Source organism: Drosophila pseudoobscura, chromosome 2 (genome assembly GCF_009870125.1).
Source record: "Drosophila pseudoobscura strain MV-25-SWS-2005 chromosome 2, UCI_Dpse_MV25, whole genome shotgun sequence".
Classification (NCBI taxonomy): Eukaryota; Metazoa; Arthropoda; class Insecta; order Diptera; family Drosophilidae; genus Drosophila; species Drosophila pseudoobscura.
Window position 1 is genome coordinate 7,014,111 of NC_046679.1, and position 16,192 is coordinate 7,030,302.

General features: G+C 42.4%; 1 protein-coding gene across 1 annotated transcript in view; it reads left to right on the forward strand.

Annotated features, from left to right (window-relative positions):
* Nucleotides 1-5,016: 5,016 nt before the first annotated feature.
* The window catches only part of Eip93F (Ecdysone-induced protein 93F), a 62,690-nt gene continuing 51,514 nt past the window's right edge, over nucleotides 5,017-16,192 (forward strand). Inside the window, exon 1 of the mRNA XM_033383735.1 lies at nucleotides 5,017-5,039. The gene's annotated coding sequence lies outside the window, so the exon portion shown is untranslated. The remainder of the gene's footprint in view (nucleotides 5,040-16,192) is intronic.

Genomic DNA, 16,192 nt, shown 5'->3' on the forward strand with positions numbered 1-16,192 from the left:
TCCTTTTGTAGACAATTACAAGGAACATATTCTTATCAGATATTTTTGAAATGAATTCCTGGCTTTTCTCAGTGTGCATTGCCGTATTTCCTTTTAACACGTACTTGTTACAATAAAATACAAATATAAAATTGATTCATTGCCTCAACATTGATATTTATGACGATTTTCTGTGATTATTCTGCGTAATTTCCGACCTGCCGTCGAAGGTTCTTCAAGTTTAAGCACTCCGAATGATATTGAACTCAGTCTTGATCCCAGGCGCAGTGCTTGAGTGGCAGCCTCCAGGCGGAACCCCACGAGGGGCAAGAAGTCGTCCACATGTTCCACTTGGGACTGTCTCTGGCCTAATGTCTCTGGCACTTAGTTCTAATTTCTCCTAAGCATATGGCAATTATAACTGATTTATCTGGATTTTCATCTAATTGCAAGTTTAATTTCGCCTCATTATTTATGAATGGCCAGGCGGAGCCACTCCAATGGAGGTGATTGTTTTTCCACCGTCAGAACAAACTCATTCCCAAGCTCATTTCAGCTGCAACTTCCGCTCGAACGGAAGTTCCGCCAGTTGCCAAACGCAGTCGGGACTGGGGCTGGGGTCGGGGCCGGGGTCCGAGGTCCGAGCCAGGAGCGGATGCAATTGGCTTCCTGCGCGGCTCTTGGGAGCTTCTCATTTGGCCCAATCAGCCTCGGGACGGGACGCTACTCCAGAGTTGACAATTTCCAATGCCCTTATCAAGGAGTATCGTGCATTGGGATAGAAGTTTGTGGCACAGGTAAGAGGAAGTGAGAGATCAGAACCTGGGAACCCTCTCCTTGCTTTCCAGCAAAAGAGTATCTCTTAGCTGCGTTAAGGGCAACCGTTCTTTACCCGTTTCCATATAGGAAATGCATAATTTTGTTGCAAAAATTCATTTTGAAAAGTGTTCGTTCGTTCATTAATCAAAGCTGCATTTTTGCATTGAATTCTATGGGTGTGCCGGCAGGGACGGGAAAGACTTCCCTGAGTGTATGGGAAACCCTTTTAGCCTGCCTGCCGGAGGCCAGTCAAACCCTTTCTTCCTTTTTTTGCTGTATCTTCAAGATGCACAAAAATGCATTCTTTGTGCGCTGCAAGGGCAATGCTGCACTCGTGTGTGTGTGTGTGTGTGTGTGTGTGTGCTCGTATCTGTGTGAGTGTTTGCACCCCTTTGGGCTGTTTGCATTGCGTCAGCCCGTTGCATTTTAATTTTAGAATATATTTTTGGGTCTGGATTGCAGCTCGACTCGACTCGTCTCGACTCGACTCGGCTCGGCTTTCAATGCTCATGCATGCCATGCGTTTCATTATACGAGTACGTACCGTACCGTACCCCATCTGTGTGTGTGTGTGTTGCCTGCTGCATTTTTCATTATGCAAAAATTGCATACCACTTTTTTTTTTCTCTCCATTTTGGGGAACTTTTTTCCGATTTTTGTGTGCGTTTTTTTTTCGAAATGCATTCAACACAAATTGCACGTTTGGGTTCGTGCATCTTTTGTGTGTGAAGGAGGGGGGGAGGAGGGGTTACAGAATGCAATTGCAATATAGGGTGGATTTTTTGTACCTCTGTTGCCCCCCGCTCCCGTCTCTGTCTCGCTCTCCATTTGTGCCCCTTTTCATCGTTTTTTCGGGGGTTTTTGTCGCATTTGCTTACGTGGTTTTAATTTTAATTGCTTGTCGTCATCGTCATTCCCGTTTCGGGTTTATACCCTTTTAAATGGTACTACGATTATGACTAGATGGTTGTTTATTCCTTTTTCTTGCTTCCTCCTGGAGAGCCTCCGTAAGTGTATTAGAAGGCAGCCTTTCGATGTGAAGAAAAATAAAACATTTGGTAGCCGTGTGCATGTTGTCGCCGATTTTATCTTTTGTAAATACAGCAATTATACGTGTTCCTGGGATGGTGACATTATGTTTTGAAGTCCTGTTCCTGCTCTGGTTCTGCTTTTTTTTTTGGGACACTCTAAGTGCTCCTTTGGCTGAGACGGATGTGGGCAGGGTGGGTCCCGAGACCTGAAGGATCATTAAGCAAGTCCTCCTTGGGATGAGCAGGAAGAGACAGTTTGTAAAGGTGTTTTTTGTTTTATGGATTTTGCTCTTAAGGGGTTGTTTTTTGTACTTTTTTTGGGTTGCAATCTACTAAAATCAGGGCTGTATGCTGCAGTCTCCACTTTAGAATGGTTTTCCTCTTTTTTTTTGTAGCAAAATATCAAATATAATTTTGCCCGCCAAGGCCCCCTTCTGGAAATATCAGATCTCCACCAAGGTCAGGTTGTGAATGCAATTAAATGCACAAATATTTTTCGCTTATTAGAAAAGCATTCAAATGGCTATTCGGCAAACGAAAACAAAACGAAAAAACTAACTAAACAATTACTATTTTTATTGTACACGAATTTTGTTTCTTTAATTTACAATCATGCACAAATGCCATAGCCACTCGGTAAAAATAAAACGCAACACAAAAAATTACAACGAAAATTTTCGCATTAATTGAGAGACCTTGAAACCAGTCACGACTCAAAATTCTGGCAGACAGAGAGAGAGAGAGAGAGAGACCAGGGGCCAGGCCCAGAGGTGTTCCGCTCTCCGTCTCCTACGTCTCCCAAGCCGAAAAAAAGAACGAAAATAATAATAATAATAATACAGAAAAAAAATACAAATATTTTTGTCTACAATGACATGCAATTGAGTCGCTGCAGCGCTGGCCGAGACTCGAGTCGAGTCGAATTGCAGTCTGAGGTGTCATTCGGCTGTTCCTCCGTTCCCCTAAAGCGACCAGCCAGCGAGGAGCCCCCATACCCATGCAGCCCCCTCAATCTTCGGAGACTATAAGAACTCATGTTGGTTATTAAACCATCTGTCGATCATGCGCTCCATCAATGCTATGGGTCGGATATGGCTCAGAGACACTCAATTATTCAGTTCCTCCTTTAACGTTTCAGTGCCTCAATTCTATACCTTTCAGATCATAAATTCTATACCTTATATATCCCAATCCTCCCTTAAGTCAGTCTCGGCTTAAGGTTCTAACTCTGCCTCCAATATTCTAGACTTTCGTGGACTTCCTCCTCGAATCACTTCCTCAGTCAATCTCTCAATCTGTTCTTTCCCCAAGCAAGTCGTTCGAATTATTATAATTTCGGTTCGGTCTCTCTCACTCTCGCAAAAAAAAAAAATAAACAAAAACTGCACCGAAATCGAAAGCAACAACAAAAGTGCATGTGCAACGGTAGCCCGTTGCATCGCCCCCGTCCGGTGCGGCCTGGTCTCTGGGTCTCTGGTGTGGGTCTCTCCCTGGCCCTGGTCCGGCTCGGATCGGCTCGGTCGGTTCGGGGCCCGGGCCTGCCCGGCCCGCCGCCAGTTGCATTTCGAGCGGTGAGTGCGAGTGAGCGTCTCCAGTGCTGGAACAAAGCGCTGTCGTCTCGGTTTCGGTTGCGGACTTGTTTGCGTCGAAATTCACAAAAAACAACAACAACAACAACAACAACAAAAACCCCGCAAAAAATTGTACAAATTCGAGAACAAAACTGCACTCTACGAAAAAGAATATGTAATAAAATAGTGCGAGAGCCGAGTGATTCTTAAAAGAGAGGAACGCAGTCGGCTGAGAGCAAGAGCAGAGATAAGCTTGCTGCAGTTCTTCGCTCTCCCAGTGTCTGTGTGTGTGTGTGTGCAATTAAAAAACTACACTGTTCTGCTGGCCTTCCCCGCCGCGAAGAATCACTCAATCCGCTCCGCTCTCTCACTCAAGCCAGCCAGGAGGAGAGTCAGGCCAACGCTTCTTGTCCACCATTTTCTTTTTTTTTTGTGCTTTGCTCTCTCTCTCTCACTTTTTTTTCTATGTTAACCAATTTCGCTTTTAACGTTTTTTTGCCGGCTGCCATGAATGAAGCGCACCAATACCCATGCACGGGGACAGTCAGCCGGCTTGGGCTGAATCTCTTTCGCTCTCATTCTCTTAGCCTCTCACTCACTCAATGCATTTTTTGAGCAATGCAAAAAAAAGCCCTATCCTAGTGTGTGTGTGTGTGTGTGTGTGAGAGGGGTGCTGCTGCTGCACTCATTCTCATTCTGAAGTGCAGCAGCGCCGAGCGGCACCAAATGCTCTGCTGCTCTGCTGGTCTGCTGCTCCGCGCTCCTGCCTGGCACTGCACTCCGCGAGCAGCTCAGCTGGATGTCGTCGGGCAGGCAGTCAGTCCGCTTGCTTTATTGTCGCTCGTTTCGAACGGTTCGCTTCGGTACGCTCCACTCGCGTCTCGCTTCTGCCTTCGGTTCGTTGTTCTTGTGCTGCCTTGCTGTTTGCTGCTTGCTGCTTGCTTGCCAGCTTGCTTGCTTGCTTGCTTGCTGTTGTTGTAAGCGGGCAGAGGGAGGCAGAGTGGCTGGCTGAGAGCAGTGCAGTGCAGTGCAGCCTGGAGCAGCGCAGTCGGCGTCAGCGTTTACTGAGATGTTTTCTAGCTTTTCTTACTGTTGTTCTTGTTCTTCTTACTGTTGTTTTTGTTGTTGCGCTGCTCTTCTTCTTCTTCCGCACACACATTGCCACAGACACGCATGTAACGTGCACACAAACATGCATTCACTGTACATGTGCTTACCCTTCCCCTTCCCTTTCCCCTTTCCCCTGCCATAAAGAATACGAATAACAACAATTCGCATAGGAAGAATAAAGAGAAATAGCAAGAAGAGTGAAAACTATTTTTTAAACATTTTTTGTTTATTTTATAGCGCTTAATTGTAGCAATAAATGTTAAAATAAATATTATAAAAAATAAAAAATAAAAGGTAAACCAACTTCTTAAATCTCTGCCTTAAATTTTGCTGAAAATATCAAACAAAAAGTGCTGTGAAAAATAAAAAAACCAATTTTTACAACAAAACACAAAACTAAATATAAAAAATAAGAAGAAAATATTAAAAAACTAAAAAACAGAACTTAAGCTAAAAAATTAATTTAAAAACTAAAGGATAAAAAGAAAAAAATATAAATATAAAAATTGGGGGAACGGCAATAAAAAAAGTAAGTACAGCACATGAGCCATATTTATTTTAAATTTAATTTTTTATGATTAAAAATCAGAAAATCAATTTTCAAGGGTTTGCACTTTGTGGGTCACTCATAAAAGACAGGTCAGGAATATTCTAGGAGAACTTTAATTTTATAGAATTTTTTTTATTAATTTTATATTATTTTTCGCATAAAAAATGGCCATATTGGCCTATGTGTGGCCCTGCTGAGGGCCGTCCGGGTTAACCTAATATATTTTTTATGGTTTTATGGAAGTATATGGTCCATATGATCTATCTTTTTCTTTCTCTCTCTAGATCTCTCAAAGCTTTAGTCTTTTACAACCCCCCCCCAAGGAATTTTCTGGGCTTGGGCTTTACTTGTGATAAGAAATGGTGCTAGCTACTTGTATCTTGTAAGTAGATGTTAGATAATGTACATCTGGCTGATGCTTTTGGACTTTAACACAGATAAAAGTCTGATTTAAGGTCTCTATTCACGTGCTCAAGAACTGTTTTGGGATAGGTTCTGTTTGCCTTCAATGAATCATCATGTTCATGGAGATGATTTCGTAGCAGTTTCTTATAATTCGAAATTGTTTGGGGATGCTATATTTTGAGTTACTCATCAGCTGTATAAATTATTCCACTTTAGGGAGGAGAACCTACAAGGGAGAAAGATGCATTTTTCAGCTCTCTTGAGAGTAATCATTAGTTTTTCTAACCCAATCGAAAGTACCCCAAAAAGTAGTCTCCCAAACCGAGGAAAATCAACAAAAAATCCATGCTGAAGCCCCACAAGTGCCACGTATGACTAGAGTCCGCCCCAATCATATTTGCCACATCGTATCGCTTTGAATGGCAGCTTTTTTGTCCAGCTTTTGGAGACGAAAAATTCCCGGAAATCTTTATAAGCAATTAATGCGTAAATATAATTTGAATGGAAAGTAAAAATCAGCAAAATGCAAGTGAATAACAATAAAAATGTCTAATTAATGCGCTTCTAATTTCCATTTGACAGACGGAAAACGTTTTTTTCTGTTTTCTGTTTTCTGTGGCTTTTGTTTTGCTTTGTGCACAAAATGCATTTGATTTCGAATAATTCATTTGCGGCAGATTTATGGAGACAGCAATCCGGCGGGAAAAATAAGAAAATGAATCAGACACTGGGGCAGAGTGGCAGAGAGAGTGGAGCAGGGGGGAAGGGGGGCAGACTGTCTAACACCCACGCATTGTCGTGCAATTTTCTTTTCATTTGTGTCGCACGCGTCGTCCTTGAGAGCTCTGCTTCCGCATTGGTGTTCCCAGCTTTAATTTGTGGCAGGCAGAACATCCTTGCGTCAGATGGATTGCAATTTAATTTCATGTTCTCAAATTGATTTGTGCAAAGAGCACGAGAGAGATGCCAGGCAGCAGGCAGCAGGCAGCCGGCTTCTGAGGCCCATTAGTCATCCTGTTGTTGCCCCATGCCAGGCCCCCCCGCCCCGCCCCCCATTCAGAGGTGGCATGAAAAGCTGGCAGGATTAGCATTAGAGAGACAGCATGCAGCATGCAACATACAATCATCTGGCTACCAGTCTGTGTCTCCCTGCCTCTCCCTCTCTCTCTGTCTCTGTGTGTGTGTGTGTGTGTTGCGCGCTTGTGGCACGTAAGAAACGAGTTATTGGAACAGGTTCATGACCTTGACCATCAACACAAGGCAGCGGCCGTTGCAACAGCGTCGCGTCTGTGTTGCATATACATATGCCGCCGCTCCGTCAGACAAAAGGAAGCGACTGTTGTTGCATTTGCCACATGCATTTGCATTTGCCATTGTTCGCTTGCGGATTGGCTTGGATTAGATGTTGCAACAGCAGCAGCAACAGCAACAAGTTGCCACCACCGAGAAGTCGGGCAGTAGTCGCTGAGTCACACACACACACTCAAGGGGCAGGGGGCAAGGGGCAAGGGTTGCACCCAGACTTGCTTTCCGACTGATTCACTCAGTGGCGAATTTGAAGCATGAAATTCCGCGAAGCCGACAATCACTGAATTCCAATCGATTTTCAGAGACTCCGATGCTGGCTGAGATGAAAAATAATTCTGGGAATGGAATATATTTATTTGTATATTTTGCACAAAATTAAAACCCATTTTAGTTAATCCTTTGAGTGCTTAAAATATTCCAAAGCGAATTTCTACCACCATGGAAAAAATTCGCTCCAACAAAAACTAAATAAACTGTTGCTCGGGAGGCTCTAGCCCTCCCCCTACACCCCCCATACCCCCAACATTTTTTTCGTATTTTACTTCTTACCCACCGTTTTTTTTTCTCTCTCTCTCTCTCTTGCCTCTTCATTCTCTCTTTCGCCATTATATAGTTTGGTGGGTGGTGGAGGGTGAGACGGCCCCTGGAAGTGCACTGGAAAGTGCCCCTCAAGTACATAAGCAAGTGCAACAGGCAGTTGTTGTTTTTTGAGCTTGGGATTGGGCGCTGCCACATAGAAGGCGTGTCTGCCACCGGGATTGTGTGGAGCCAAAGCGGAGGGGGGAGAAAAAAATGGTTTTAATTTAACTTTGGCCATGTCACTGAAGCTCCGGCAGCTCCTAGACGTAGGAAAAAATCCCCACCGATTTGCATAACACCCACAAATACCAGGAGGTGCAACAGGTGTGGCGGGGAGGGCTTCAAATGAGGATTTGTTGGGGCTAAAAATCAAGATTTAGTAAAGGCTAGCCATGAAGATATATGCAGGAAAATTCCCCCACGCCCGCCCCCGCCCCCTCGAAAAACAAAATCGATATTTTCCATATGCATCAACACAATTGAACAAACAATTTTTAGGCGAGTGCTGTGCTGTGCTGTGCAATGCCAAAAGCTGCCATATTGTCCTTGAGCTTATCACCTTTTCCACAGCCAAACGAAACGAAATTCCACACACAAAAAACCACTCAAATACAGCGAAAAACCACAACAACACCAACAGCATTGGCAAATATCAATCCAACTGTTCTCACAAAAAAAAAAACAACAACAACAACTACGAAAAATAATAGAAGACAACACAAAAAGCGCGACAAATATTTTCACAATTTATATTTATAATTGCATTGAAGTTTTTCGTTTTTTTTTTGCCTTATTCTTTTATTACGTATTTTGTCGTTAAATTTATTTTTACGATTATTTGATCTGCCATTTACTGAACGCAAACACGGGGCACGGGGGGGGGGGGGGGGGGGCTTCTCTCAATATTTTGCGATGAAACTTCAATATTCGGTGTTTTGTTGAGCTTTGAGCCGAAAATGTTCAGCTTTTTGTCACTAAGATGTGAAAAAATGTCTCTTACAGAAAGCCGTCGCCGACCAAGGGGCGCTGCCGCATGACGCGTGACACTTACATACATATATACAGCGGAGGATTTTCGAAGAATCTTTTTTAGTCTTTCGAAGAGTCTTTTTATTGGGGACTGGAATGAATGGTTGAACAAAATATTAAATGTTTTATTTGAATTTTATATAGAATTTCATTTTATTGCCAAAAAGCTAAAAAAAATTTAAAGACGAGAAGAATTATTTTTTCGTTAATCCTATAAAAAGGTTTCTCGTATGAACCCTACAAAAAAACTACGTTTTTATCCCTCAAGTCACTTAATTTTGTAATCATTTTTAATGGATCAATTATTACAATTTTTTTTCAACTTTTTTTTAATGAACAAAAATATTTTTTCTTGGCGTGCTATTAATACTTAAAAAAATTTGATTTAAAAAAAAAAAAAAATTTTTAATATTTGATTCAATAATAAAGATTTAAAAAATTAAGTTACTTTAGGGATCAAAGCTTTATTTTTTTTGTGATATTCATACGCTAAGACTTTTGAAAGGATTAAACAAAAAATTAATTATATTTTGTATTCCATTTATTATTATTTTTTAATCATTCCAATGGATAAACTTTTCATATTTTTAATACAATTTTCTGAAAGTCCTAAAAATTTAAATTATTTTATGAAAATTTTCCATCATTGCCACACATTTACGAATATTTTTCACACACGAACAAAAGAGATAGAAATGCCTAAAAAAACAAAGAGGGGGTGAGAGAGAGAGAGAGAGAGAGTGAATGGGGAGGGGGGTGCAACACTGGGGTGCCACTTGTATTGACATTTGGTTTGGCGACAATTGATTTTTGTTACGTTCTTTTTTTCGTTTATTTTTTCTATTCTTTTTTGTTGTTTTTGCTGCCGCTTCATATTTTTGTTGCTGTTTTTTTGTACATTTTTTTGTTGCTTCTTTTTTTTTGAGCAATTTAGTTCGTTTGCTTTCTGGCATCGTTGACGTCCGACGTTTCGCTGTTATTTAGACAACTGCTGGCAAAAAAAAACAACGAAAAAAAAAGAATATTTTCCCCCCCCTGGCCCCTTTATCAGCGAGGCCACACGCGCGCTGCACTTTGCTGCATTGTTCATATGGTTTTTTTTTGTGTTCTGCTTTTTGTCAAAGGGTATTATGATTTTTATGGAGAGGAAGGAAGCATCGAGGGCTTTATTTTTAAAAAATTTGTTGACAAGGAAAAAGTTTAGGTCTTAATTTGTATTTTTTATTAATTTTTCATACATTTTTGTTGAATTTTCGATGGAAATTTAAGATTTTTAAATGCAAGTAGGAAAATATAATGTTTTTCCCGGGATAAAACCTTTTTCCAAAGCATATTTCATTAATTTTTCCTACTTTTTTGTTTCATTTTTGAGGAATTTTTGTTGGAAATTGAAAATTTTTGATTGGAAGAAAGAGGGACTTTGGAAAATAGTAAGTTTTTCCTGGGAAAGACCTGTAACCAAGAAAAAACTTTCGAAAAATTATTAAAAATCGAAACGATATGCCACAAAATCATTGGAATCGAATGCCATATCATATACCGCCTCTTAGGCCTCCCCCTAGATATTTAGATGCCTTTCCCCGACCCCACAGTTGCCCCCACGGTTCCCAAAGTAACGGTTCTACTCGCCAGAGTATCTCAAGCTTCGGTCTCGCATCTGTTCTTTCTTCTATTCTATCTGTTTCAATTGTTGCTGCTTCTTTGGAATTTTCATTTGTTTTTTCGTTGCTTTTTTTTTGCTTTTGTTTCGGTTGATTTTTTGCGAATTGCCTGCAACAGTTTTCTGGCCGCTTTGTCGGCTCTCGCTTCAATTTCGTCTTATCTAATTTTTTTTGTTTCTATTCCGCCTTTTTGCTCTCTCTCTCTCTCGCTCTTCTCTATTGCCGTTCCTCTCGCGCCGATTGCAGTTTTTTTTCGTTTGTGTCGAAATCAGGGCAAATTCATCATCATCAGCAACAACAACATCGCTGCCTTGTTGTGGTTTTTTTTTCTTCCAATTTTTCCTCTTTTTTTCCTTTTTTTTTTGTGTAACAAAGATAAGGTTTTCGCTCGGGAAAAGTGCCTGTTTTTATTCTTTATATAATTCGAGACGTACGGCTGGAGGGACCGGGCATTTTTGTGTGTTGTCGAGTTAATCATTTCGGGCGAAATTTGATAATTTTGAAGGTGACCCCAATTTGTAAGCGGCTGTCCGAACCCCAAAGACATTTTCGCGATTGATAAGAGGCGCGGAGCCAGGCAGCAGCGTCTGGGAGGGGCAAGAAGAGCAGTTTGAAGTGGCAAAAAAAAGAGGAGATACATACGTAATGGCAATAGTTCTAGGGAGATTTTTGGGCCATCGAAACTGTGGATCGTTTGAGGCATGAAAGGAGGCTTCCTTAGGCACTGCTTCCCCTAGGAATTGAGCGAAGACTCTTATAGGAATAGCTCTAAGCCGTCCTATATTCTACCTCGATAGATTTCCAGGGAAATCTCTTCAGAAACCCCTGCTTTTTGCCGTCTTATTAGCCTTGAGACAAGTAATTACTGTATGAAGAGCTCAAACCTCCTTCTTGGCTGTCTCAACTCTCGGAGGAGCAACAGGAGACTTTGCTTTAAATATATATACCTAAGATTTCCCAGAAAACGTCGAAGTCTAAGGCTCTCCAGGGCCTGTTAGGGGCAGAGAAGGGGTCTCTGCCTCCTCCTCGTCTACAGAAGTCCTTGTCAGGGATCTCCCAAGAAGTGCCACAGAGAGTACCGCCTCCACAGGGTTACAGAGATGATATGCCTCTACATATTTCCCAGCAAAGGCCAAAGGATGGTTATTTGTTACTTGAATAACAGTTTCCTCTAAGCAAAAACACAGAAATTTAAGCCACGATGCACTGTGGCTAATGTGATGATGCATTTGACCTGCTCATATATTTATGAAAAAAGCGTATTTCCATCTGCATTTAGCCGGGAGCCTGGAGTCAGGGCCAGGACCAGAGCCAACCCATATATCTGCGAGCAGTTTTAATAAAACCCAAAACTGACATCATAAAACATGCTGGCACATACACAGGTCGTATACGTAACACATGGCAGGCAGCCACACCCATAGCCCCACACACACACACACACACACACACACACAGCGACAAAGCAACAAGTCGTTGGACCCGAATATATAGTGCAACACCAACAAAAAGCCAGTGGAGAGAGTGAGAGAGCGAAAAACGGGAGGTAGTGGAAAAACGAAGACAGAGTTCCAGTGGGGGGGATGTGGGGGGGTGGGGTGGGGAGGAGTCGCAGCAGCAGAGGAACGGAACAGCAGCCAAAAAACAAAGTCAAAGCAAAAAACATGGTCCAAAATGGGTAAGGGGAAGGGGGTTGGGGGAGTGGGAGTGGGTTAGGGGATGGTCTAGAGGGTTAGAGTGGGTCTAGGGGCGGGGACGGGTGGCAATGCTCTGCCAGCGTTTATCTGTGCATTTGTATTGGTAACTTGTGCTGTCGCTGCTGCTGCTGCTTCTGCTTCAACCTCCTCCTCCTGTGGCTCCTCCTGTGGCTGCTGCCTCCCTCCTGTTGCTGCTGCCTCCTGTTGCGCATATTGCAACGAAAAAGTTTCGTAACATTATTTTGCACATTTCCTGCACGACGAGGAGCTGGCAGATAGTGTCGTTGCTCTGCTGCCAAAATGCTCAACAAAACATGTCGAAAATGTGCCACATTCAGTAGCAGCATAGCTGCAACTCGCCTTCCTGTCGCATGCAACAGTTATGTTTACACACAGACACACTCAGACACAGACACACAGACACAGACACACAGACAATGCCGCAAGCCAAATAGAGCAGACAGCACACATTTCGACATGCCACATTTAGCATCCTTGAGCGGCATTTAACTTCATTTCACCCACAACGAGACACACAGAGAGCAGTGGCCATTGTTGCCCCACCTACCCGCCTCCTCGCCTGCCCGCCTCCTCGCCTCCTGTTGTTGATTCATTATTCGATTTAAAAACAGTTCCCTGTCTAGTCCTTTCCTTTATGCCATCAATGTTGGCACCAGGATGCCTGCCGGGCTGCTCCTCTTTTGTTTTCGTGTGGGATATTTCACAGGAAATTAAGTTTTTGGCACTTCTTGGGACCTGCATTGGGGTCAAGAGCAATGGCAGAGATGGCCTGGCCAATAAATCAGCCACAACCAAGCCAAGAGCAAGTCCAATGGCACAAGACTCGACACAAAACTTGTCTCTCCGCTGGCAAAGGCCTTTTTTGCTTGCTACCTCGTAGTCGTGCGAAAAAGGGGGGACTCTGGCGGTCAGTCAGTCACCTCCTTACCTCTCCGTGCTGCTCTAGCCTCACATCATTGCCGAATGGGTACTCCCTAGTCGCTATGTTGCTGCTGCTGCTGTTGGCCATGAACGGAGGCAGGCTCGACCTTACCACCAGGCCTCACTCGGTCGTGGCTGCAGCAGCTCGCAGATCGCCGATCAACGTTAGAAATGGAAATGCGCTTGACTGGCCACAGCCACAGCCACAACAGCAACAGCAACTGGCCAAATGTGTGTTACTGTAACGGCAGCAACAGAGGCAACGGCAGCAACAGAGGCAACAGCAACAGGCCTCTTGGCCAGTAAGCCAGGCCCGCCAGGCCCGCCAGTCAGCCAGTGACTTTGGTTTCGTTTTCGATCTTCCTGTCATTGTGTTGTTGTTGCTTTTGTGGCGCGTGCTCTTCTTGGCTTAGTTGCTATTGCCCCGCGGCAGGCAACAGGCAACAGGTGAGAGTTGTCATTGTTGCACAAACAGCAAATAAAACCTAATGATCTTCAGGGCAAGATAAATCTCAATTTCAGCGGATATGCGGGCATAAAGATAAAGATACAATTGCCAAAATGTAAATATTACGCATACGCCGAGGGGTACACATTTCCGCCATTTAAAGCAGGTAAAGGAGCCAATTCCATAGAAGAAAACCTTCAGAAATTGTTGAAATTTTTGTTGAATTCCCTTAAAAAATCCCACTCCCCTGGTTCCTCCAATCAAATCAATAACCCCCTGACTTCCTGCTTCTAAATTACAAACCCCATTTCCACATATTTCATTTATACAAATTACAAACTGAAAAATTAACATATTCGAACGACTTAGGCGCACAATTTACCAAGCACGGAGACAACCGAAGGTCGATCGCACTCGTAGCGGATTAATCCATAAACTAATTTGCTAGAAAGTAAGCTAGCAAAAAACAATTAATTAATGAAATTATGAGAACACTTTGGGGGCGAGTCGAAAGCGTCTATTTCCGCCTTTTGTAAATGAATAAGCAAATGAATCAAGTGATTGAATATGAATATGAATGGTTTGACTAGGAATTGCCATGCAAATTGAGTGTTTAGAATAACAAAAAAGCGCGAAACGATCTGTACGATTTCAAGGCCCTAACATTGGCTTCAAATTTGGCCCAAAGTCTAAGCAAAAACTGGAAACTGGTTAGCCGAAATGCACTTTGTGCCCACAGAGAGACACACACAGAGAGACAGAGAGAGAGAACACACATTATCCAATCCAATCCAATCCGAATACAATCCGTTTCCAAAGATATTAACTCGTTTTGCTCTAGCTCTACCTTTGGCCAATCAATTGCTGGCAGTTTTTGTGCGATTTTCTATATAGTACACACATATATATATATATGGATGGATGGATATCTATCGTACGAGAGAGCGGCCTTGATATTTTGTTTTATTTATGAAATCGAATGCCTCTCCGTGCAATGCAGTGAGATACAAATACTCGTGTAGATACTTGTGGCATTTATTATAAATAAAAACTGTTTGTCAAGGCAGGAAGCCAGCCACAGAGAGTCTTGCCAGGGGTCGGTTTGATTTAATTTTAATTAGAAAAATTACTTAAAATAATACCAAAAACTAAGGGGCGTTTGGGGCCGGGCCCTAGGAATCGCTCAATCTCCTTGTGGCCATCGTTGTGTTTGATTTTTGTGCTGGCAAATTGCTCTACTCATGGCTGGCAGCTTCTGGTTCTGTACTTCTTGGTAGGCCGGCAACGTCCATCATAATCAACGTCCATCATCAGTTGGCAGCCAGCTTCTGCCCTGCCTCGCCTTGCCTCGTGCTTCGTTGACACGCCCACAAAGCGGGCTACTGCACGCCAGCTCTGCGGCCGTGTGGCCTGTGGCTGTGGCAGTGGCAGTGGCAGCTGGAGTAATTTTTCATCAGCGTAAACATCTTTGGAAACTCTCTTTGGGCTACCAGTTTTTACCTTCGCTCCGACAAGTGGCAGCCCCAGCCTCGGCCTCCGATAGACTATCTGCTATCTGATATTAGAATCTCAATTACATTTTCCACTGACTTTTGCGCTGTTCTTTGTAATTTCCAGCAATACGAGGGCAGGGGCAGGGGCAGGGGGCGGTGACTGTATTGGGCTGGTCTAGCCGGTTCTTGGGTTTTCGGGGTAGGCAAATATCCAGCGTGGTCAGCGGGCGGGGGGGGGGGGAGGCAGGGAAATCGCGTATGAAAGAGAAAGAGAAAAAGGAAATGCAAATGAAAAACGAGAACGAGAGTACAATTATAGGCCCCAGCCAAACAATCATTAATCATCTCTCAACAACCAATTATAGCTTGGAAAAACATTGAATGAAAGCCAACCCCCCCTCCGGCCGGGGAGAGGGTTTTACCCGAAAAAAAACATATAAAATTGGATTCCATTAAAACCGATTCTATTGCCATTCAATTGGTTGCCGAATGCAGTTCTGAAAACCTAAACACGTTTCGGAATTGATGACTTTTTAATAATCAAAAACAAAACTAATTTAATGCAAAACGACAACACAGCGACAACGCAGCGACAACGACAACGGCATTTGAATAAATTAATGTAATAGACAGCTTAAGTAGCTGGAAATATTGTTGTCTGGCAGTCGAGAGCGGGCCAGTACAGTGCCTCACATGATTGGAGAGTGCCCTCTGATCGCCATCTGAAAATGGAAACTATTTCCTGATGAATACCATTATTTTAGAGTGGGTTTCGGGGGCAGAAGTGGTCAATAGAACGATAGATACTGGTGCTTGAAGGGCAGAAATAATCGATTAGATCAATGGCTTAAGCGAAGGGCAATTATAGTCGAAAATACTTATCGATCGACACTTTTTGAATAGTTTTTTAATAATACTTATCACGATTCCAAATGGGACCCCTATTCATCAGTTTCTGTATGCCATTTAATCGATATTTTCATCGAAAATTAAGTCGATTTTCTATTGAAATCGAAGACTGAATACAACAAGTTTGCGGGGGTTAAAGTTGTAAAGAAATCGATAGATACTTTTGCCTGAATAACAGAAATAATCGAAGGGATCAACGACTTAAGCAAAAGGCAAAAATAATCGAAAAAGACTTATGGATAGACAATCTTTGAATATTTATTGAATATTACCTATGACCTTTTAAAATAGACCACTTATAGCCTTTTTTCTGTATTGTATATAATCGATATTTTTATCGACAATTTAATCAATTTTCTATTGAAATCGAATACTACTTACAAGATGGTTTGGGGGGTAGAAGATGTAAAGAAATCGATAGATACTGGTGCTTGAATGTAATCAAATCAGTAGTAATCAAATCAATCCACGACTTCAGCGATTGCTTTTAATGTATGCGAAAATAATCGAAATCTTATCGATAGACACTTTTTATAGACTTTTTTAATATCAAATATCGATTCAAGCTAATGAATATTAATTCAAGATTAATGACACAAATAATCAAAAATACTCATCGATAGACTTTTTCAAAATAATTTTTAACATTATCACGTTTCAA